The sequence below is a fragment of the Salvelinus namaycush genome, chromosome 31, assembly GCF_016432855.1.
Source record: "Salvelinus namaycush isolate Seneca chromosome 31, SaNama_1.0, whole genome shotgun sequence".
Lineage (NCBI taxonomy): Eukaryota > Metazoa > Chordata > Actinopteri > Salmoniformes > Salmonidae > Salvelinus > Salvelinus namaycush.
In genome coordinates, this window is record NC_052337.1 from 44,646,997 (window position 1) to 44,655,104 (window position 8,108).

The window sequence follows — 8,108 nt, forward strand, 5'->3', positions numbered from 1 at the left end:
GTGAGAAAATGATTGGATTTGCAAGAAGTAATCAACGCAAGGGAAATATATTCTTTATATTTTTTAAATATTTTTTTCAACTCAATTTTTTTACCCAAATCCGATTAAATTTTTTGTTGATTTCACTTTTAATTCACACAAGTCAACCAAATGTAAATAAAAACTAGACGTTGAACTGACGTCTGTGCCCAGATGTGAGCATTAAGTTCATCATGTGCACTTTCACAATCCTGTTAAATTCATCATAATTTTACAGTATATCTGTAGCGTAACAAACTGCATGCTTCCCAAGTAGTAGAGGGAGAACCACAAATGCATCGCGTGACTCCAAATTTACCTCAATATGATGGTTATTGTATCAATATTTGTGCATAATTCATTTTACCGACACAAGAAGATCCCACCTTGTCTAGCGTGTTTTCCTTTGTCAACATTTGGAACGTTTACTGACTAATCTGTTTCCATCAGGCCTGCCATTAAAAAAAATATTCGACATGTAGACTTTACTCGCATAGAAAGGTTGGATGGAAATCTAGTGATGCACAACCGAGTTTTGAAATGTAACATTGTGTATTCTACTATTCTAACTCTCAACAGAGTTTTTTTATTTTATTTAAAAATCCAGAGTCCGGACATCGGTGTCCTCATAATGTATCTACTGTATGGCCCTGGTTAAACAGGATAACTAACTGAATACAGAATGTTGACTGATATAAACGGTTGAATGAGTTTAGATTGTTGAAAGACTACTGTTACACCAAAATGAGCGTCTCTTCCAGTTAATAAAGAGAGTAAAGGGAGTGCTATTTGTAGTGAATGTGTTCAGAAATATACAGTCCCGGTGAGATATAAAAGTAAACAGATAATAAATAGATAACAAATAAACCACACATTACCGTGAGTTTACTAATACTTGGGTAATAATTAATTCAATTGAAGACAATATAGTGTGGTGCTTGATTTCCTTATCAGCTATACATTGTATGACTCTATAAAATAAAATTATTGTGATTGTGTATGAAGAGCCAGACTTACCTTGCCCATTGGTGTGGTCTCAATGTTGGAAAGTCAAAAAGGTTCATTCCCAATTACCCTCTGGTACTTCAGGGCACAGCTCCATTCTTTTAGTGATCACTGGGTTGCTCCAGCAGGTCAGAGGCCTACCTCCTTCTCCTTCCCTCTGAGATGTGGAGTCTTCTCTGTGGGTCTGACCTGACTTAGCCTACGCCCTCAGACACTTCATGGCCTAGCATTAATATAAGCAACTGCTCTCAGGTTTATCCATGGCACGACTTCCGCCAAAGTCGGTCCCTCTCCTTGTTCGGGCGGCGTTCGGCGGTCGACATCACCGGTCTTTTAGCCATCGCCGATACACTTTTCATTTTCCATTTGTTTTGTCTTTGTTTTCTACACACCTGGTTTCTATTCCCCAATTACATGTTCATTACTTAACCCTCTGTTTCCCACATGTTAGTGTGCGTGTTTATTGATTGTTCATGGCGGTACTTGTCGGCTGGTTGTTTGTCGGGTTATGTATTTACGCCCGTTATTTTCGAGTGACCGGTATTTCTCCGCACTTTGAGTATTGTCTGTATACTGGTGCTGTCTTGGAATTAAATACCTTGTACACTCATTTCTGCTCTCCTGCGCCTGATTCACTGCACCAGTTAACCACCGCCTGACAACCCAGCTAAAAACAAAAGTTCCCACAACTTGGAGAAAGTTCCCTTAAAAACCTCTTATACTCATGGGAATTGGCCTATAGGGCTAAATTTAAATATTTCTTACAGAGGAAGTATGGAATGCTTAACCATAGTAGCAATTAGAAGGGAACAGTTTGGAGATTATGGGAAAATTATTAAGGTGAGGACACAAACGAGACAAATATTACACTGTTTATTTTATGTGCATTTTACATTTACTGTACTTTTTGCCGCATTTGTTGATAACAAAATCTGAAAATACTCCGGACACATTCAGTAACATGATAAGAGTATTCTTGGAAAATGTGGGGTAAGTGCAACCTAAGACAAAAAATGACAAGGGTTTGAGTGAGAGGTCTAACTGGTGTTTCCAAGTGGACACACAACTCTCCAAAGTGTGCACAGTTCCTAAGTAATTTCATTGCACTTTTATGACTCAAAGAAGAATCTTCAACTATGAGGTGCTTTTTTGAGCTCTTCTAGCTGTGCCGTTCAGGAACTAGAGCAAGCACACTTGTAGATGTTTTGTTTGGAATAGAGCCCTGCATCCCCGCCTTTCAGACAATTACTGTTGTCGTTTACGCAATCCAAAAACAGTCTATTATAAATTGCATCTGGGTCAGGTGTGCATAATTTGATAGCTTGTTCTATTGTTGACACCACTTAATACATTATAAAACGTGACTTTACAGTGTTAGGCTTTCACAAAACAATTCAGAAAAGCAGATTGTAATTTTGGTGTGCGTAGAATGGAGTCATGAGTGCAATCAGATGTGTGGTCCGCAGCAAATTCTCTTCACAATACAACAAACACAGGCTCATTCTGTTCAAGACAACTCAGGGTATAACGCCATGTCATCTTGTAACTAAATCAAGCATAGTGATCATCAACATTGACACTATATTACATACGTTTTATGATATGGAAATGCAAAGTGCAAATTTAGTCGGGTGTCTGGCTTGCGTGTATGACATCAACGTGGTATTTATCATAACATTCAACGTCTCATCTTTAATACATTTTTTTTTAAATGGCAAAAGTCACACAATTAGTGGGAGGGATGGGGAAAACGTATTGTCGCGCGTGGTGCTCCAGTTCAGAACAGCTGTCAGTCGAAACCCATACAGAGCTGTGAAGCGGAGACCCTGAGCTCTGACATCCTGTATAGCATGTTACTGTATAGACACTACGTTCTAATTTAGGCACTTATCAATGTCCAAATCTACCATCATTATAACCTACCGTTTCCATCCATAGGAATGTTCCAGTGACGTACAAGGACAGTTTCCAGGAGTACATTCCCTTAACGTCAAACAGAATTTACCCAGAACTTGGTTACAATGTTCTCAGAATATTCCAAATTAATGTTCTACACACATTTCATGGGAACGTTGCAAGAACAGTAATCCATCCCACCGCATTTACACAGAACATGGATGCCATGTTCTCCGAATATAAGATATTAATGTTCTAGACATGTTTCATGGGAACGTTGCATGAACATTCATGTGTATCAGTGGTCAGGACTTTGCCTGATGGTCCCAAAGAAATGTTCTCGAAAGTAAAAAAAATTGTTCCATCATTATAGATCACCCCTTCTTACTGTGGCCGAGCGTATCAAGACACTGAACCATTCAGAGCTCTTTGTTGACAAGGTTAGGAACACTCACACAACACTCTAAACTTACATTTTTGACACACATGATTCCATTGTGCTCGTAAATTTATTCAATGTCCTCCCATGGGATTTGAATTGACAACCTCTTAGTTCACAGCCTTTCGATTTTCCTGCTACACCACCACGTCGGTGCCAGTTACCAATTAATCTGACTAGTCCCTCATCATTGATTTGATTTATTTATTTCAGCAATTTTAGGACTTATTGGAATGTTGTCTGATGTTGGTGGGGCAAATAACCCTGTTTTAATATTACTCCTGAATCACTATGATCAATAAAAATGTTTTTATTGAGTGTACTATTAATAGAGCTGAGATTTACTTCAAAGTGCATTCACCCTATTGTTTACACCTATCCAGTCGTTTTAGATCTACACAAGTGCCTAGGGAGAAGGGGTTAGGGTTCACTTCTGGATAAGGCCTATTAAGCACATGCACTAGTGATATTCCTTATTGGGACAGTGGTTAGGGTGTTTGTTATTGGTGCTGGTGGACTGGGTTTGAGAACTGCAAAGGGAGTCACACTACTCTCATGTTCTTAGCAATATACTGTATGTTATCATTATTTTCAACACCCTTAACTGGTTTAATTCAAATATGTTTCTCATTGAAAGATGGGAATCTGTAGGATTACCCCCTAAACACAAATTATGACCACATTTCCAGTACCTTTCAACAATGATCAGTATTTATTAATTAAATGAAGCTGAGCATCATTCCATTGTCTTCTTGAAATGCACTTTGAATTAAATCTCAGCTCTGTTAAAAGTACACGCAAGAAAAACTATTTTATTGAACATAGTGATTCAGGAGTAACATTAAAACAGGGTAAAATTCCTAACCAACATTAGACCATGATACAGAAAGCCCTAAAATTGCTGAAATAAGTCAATCAAATGAAGAATGAGAGAACAGTCAGATGAACTGATAACTGACACAGATATGGTAGCATTGTAGAAAGATTGGAATGCTGTGAACCAAGAGGTTGTGAGTTCAAATCCCAGGTGAGGACATGCTGAATAATAATTACTATGAACATGCACAATGTAATTGTGTGGATTAAATATTCTACTAAGACTCAGAAAACTGGACACAGGAATGTTCCAATGAAATGTGTCTAGAACATTAATGTTGAATATTCTGAGAACACAGCAAACCTGTTCTGTTTGACTTTCAGAGAATGTTCTCCTAACTCTAACGCCTGAAAAAATACCTCAGACAAGGGGCTAGGTCAGTGGCAGATCTACACTTGATCCAGTCACAAACTGAACCTTCCCCCTACTTGGACTGACAGATTCTACAACAGCCCATATGCCTTACTTTGTTAGACTGCTTAACTGTAATATTATATACTGCATCTCTTATCATTTTTTTATTTGGACACTCAAACGTCTGGTGAACACTACGGTTAACATTACAAAAACATTCTCTCTCCCTAGAATTGTTAGCTGGGTCAAATCAAATCAAATTGTATTTGTCACATACACATGGTTAGCAGATGTTAATGCGAGTGTAGCGAAATGCTTGTGCTTCTAGTTCCCGACCATGCATTAATATCTAACAAGTAATCTAACAATTTCACAACACCTTATACACACACGTGTAAAAGGAATGAAAAAGAATATGTAGATAAAAATATATGGATGAGCGATGGCCGAACGGCATTGGCAAGATGCAGTAGATGGTATAGAGTACATTATATACATATGAGATGAGTAATGTAGGGTATGTAAACATTATATAAAGTGGCATTGTTTAAAGTGGCTAGTGATGCATTTATTACATCCAATTTTTTATTAAAGAGGCTAGAGATTTGAGTCAGTATGTGGGCAGCAGCCACTCAATGTTAGTGATGGCTGTTTAACAGTCTGATGGCCTTGAGATAGAAGCTGTTTTTCAGTCTCTCGGTCCCAGCTTTGATGCACCTGTACTGACCTCGCCTTCTGGATGATGGCGGGGTGAACAAGCAGTGGCTTGGGTGGTTGCTGTTCTTGATGATCTTTTTGGCCTTCTTGTGACATCGGGTGGTGTAGGCGTCCTGGAGGGCAGGTAGTTTGCCCCCGGTGATGCGTTGTGCAGACCTCACTACCCGCTGGAGAGTCTTACGGTTGTGGGCGGAGCAGTTGCCGTACCAGGCGGTGATACAGCCCAGGCGGTGATACAGCCCAGGCGGTGATACAGGGGGACCATTTCAGTTTGTCTGTGATGTGTACTCTGAAGAACTTAAATCTTTCCACCTCCTCCACTACTGTCCCATCGATGTGGATAGGGGGGTGCTCCCTCTGCTGTTTCCTGAAGTCCACGATCATCTCCTTTGTTTTGTTGACATTGAGTGTGAGGTTATTTTCCTGACACCACACTCCGAGGGCCCTCACCTCCTCCCTGTAGGCCGTCTCGTCGTTGTTGCTAATCAAGCCTACCACTGTAGTGTCGTCTGCAAACTTGATGATTGAGTTGGAGGCGTGCATGGCCACACAGTCATGGGTGAACAGGGAGTACAGGAGAGGGCTGAGAACTCACCCTTGTGGGGCCCCAGTGTTAAAGATCAGCGGGGTGGAGATGTTGTTTCCTACCCTCACCACCTGGGGGCGGCCCGTCAGGAAGTCTAGGACCCAGTTGATGACGAGTTTGGAGGGTACTATGGTGTTAAATGCTTAGCTGTAGTCGATGAACAGCATTCTTACATAGGTATTCCTCTTGTCCAGATGGGTTAGGGCAGTGTGCAGTGTGATTGCGATTGCATCATCTGTGGACCTATTGGGGCGGTAAGCAAATTGGAGTGGGTCTAGTGTGTCAGGTAGGGTGGAGGTGATATGGTCCTTGACTAGTCTCTCAAAGCACTTCATGATGACGGAAGTGAGTGCTACGGGGCGATAGTCATTTAGCTCAGTTACCTTAGCTTTCTTGGGAACAGGAACAATAGTGGCCCTCTTGAAGCATGTGGGAACAGCAGACTGACATAAGGATTGATTGAATATGTCTGTAAACACACCAGCCAGCTGGTCTGCGCATGCTCTGAGGAAAGCGGCTAAGGATGCCGTCTGGGCCGGCAGCCTTGCGAGGGTTAACACGTTTAAATGTTTTACTCGCGTTGGCTGCAGTGAAGGAGAGCCCGCATGTTTTGGTAGCGGGCCGTGTCGGTGGCACTGTATTGTCCTCAAAGCGAGCAAAGAAGTTGTTTAGTTTGTCTGGGAGCAAGACATCGTGGTCCGCGACGGGGCTTGTTTTCTTTTTGTAGTCCGTGATTGACTGTAGACCCTGCCACATACCTCTCGTGTCTGAGCCGTTGAATTGCAACTCTACTTTGTCTCTATACTGACGGTTAGCTTGTTTGATTGCCTTGCGGAGAGAATAGCTACACTGTTTGTATTCGGTCATGTTTCCGGTCACCATGCCCTGATTAAAAGCAGTGGTTCGCGCTTTCAGTTTTGCGCGAATGTTGCCATCAATCCACGGTTTCTGGTTGGGAAAGGTTTTAATAGTCGCTGTGGGTAGAACATCACCGATGCACTTGCTAATAAACTCGCTCACCGAATTACTCATCAATGTTATTGTCCGACGCTATGCGGAACATATCCCAGTCCACGTGATCGAAGCAATCTTGAAGCGTGGAATCCGATTGGTCGGACCAGCGTTGAACAGACCTGAGCACGGGCGTTTCCTGTTTTAGTTTCTGTCTATAGGCTGGGAGCAACAAAATGGAGTCGTGGTCAGATTTTCCGAAAGGAGGGCGGGGGAGGGCTTTGTATGCGTCGCGGAAGTTAGAGTAACAATGATCCAGTGTTTTGCCAGCCCATTCGATATGCTGATAAAATTTAGGGAGCCTTGTTTTCAGATTAGCCTTGTTAAAATCCCCAGCTACAATATGTGGTTTCCAGTTTACATAGAGTCCAATGAAGTTCTTTCAGGGCCGTCGATGTGTCTGCTTGAGGGGGGGATATACGCGATTGTGATTATAATCGAAGAGAATTCTCTTGGTAGATAATGCGGTCATAACCTGTAGCCTATTAATAGGCCTATTTGGGAGGTGCATAAGGAAGGTAGATCTGGATACAGGAACGAGGGTAGCGCAGCCTAAAAGTTACAACTTTTAAAAACGTATATAATATAGTGCAATAATGAAACTAGAATGGTTTTTAAAAAATCAGAGAAAATAGCACCGTTAAATCAGCTTAAAATCAAAGTCACGAACAGCAGGGAAATGATGATTGATGCGCCGATGATGATGATCTGCTTCTGTGATGCACTGCTACCAATGAATGAATGAATGGATGGATGGATGGATGGATGGATGGATGGATGGATGGATGGATGGATGGATGGATGGATGAAAACTACTTTTCTCAGGTCTCGTGTACGTCACACTCGCATCCCGAGTTGACGTATGCCTAATCGTCTTTTTGTGTAAAGGTTTGTTTATGGTTAGCGCTGAAAAGGCAAAAGCATAATGGTGATGGACAGCCTCTGATGACAGCAAATGGCAGAAGTGGATTTGTTGTTTGAGTCTTATGGAGCGTTCAGTAGAGTTGATGGAAGTGAGTTGAAGACTGACTGGAAAATTGAGAAAAAGGGATAAAGTTGCAAATAAAGATGAGCCTCCGTCTAATCCCACTGGGAAAGAACTGGTTGCATCAACGTTGTCTCCACGTCATTTGAACAAACAAGTTCAATGTGATGACGTTGAATCAACATAGAAACTGATTGGATTTGCAAAAAGTCATCAATGC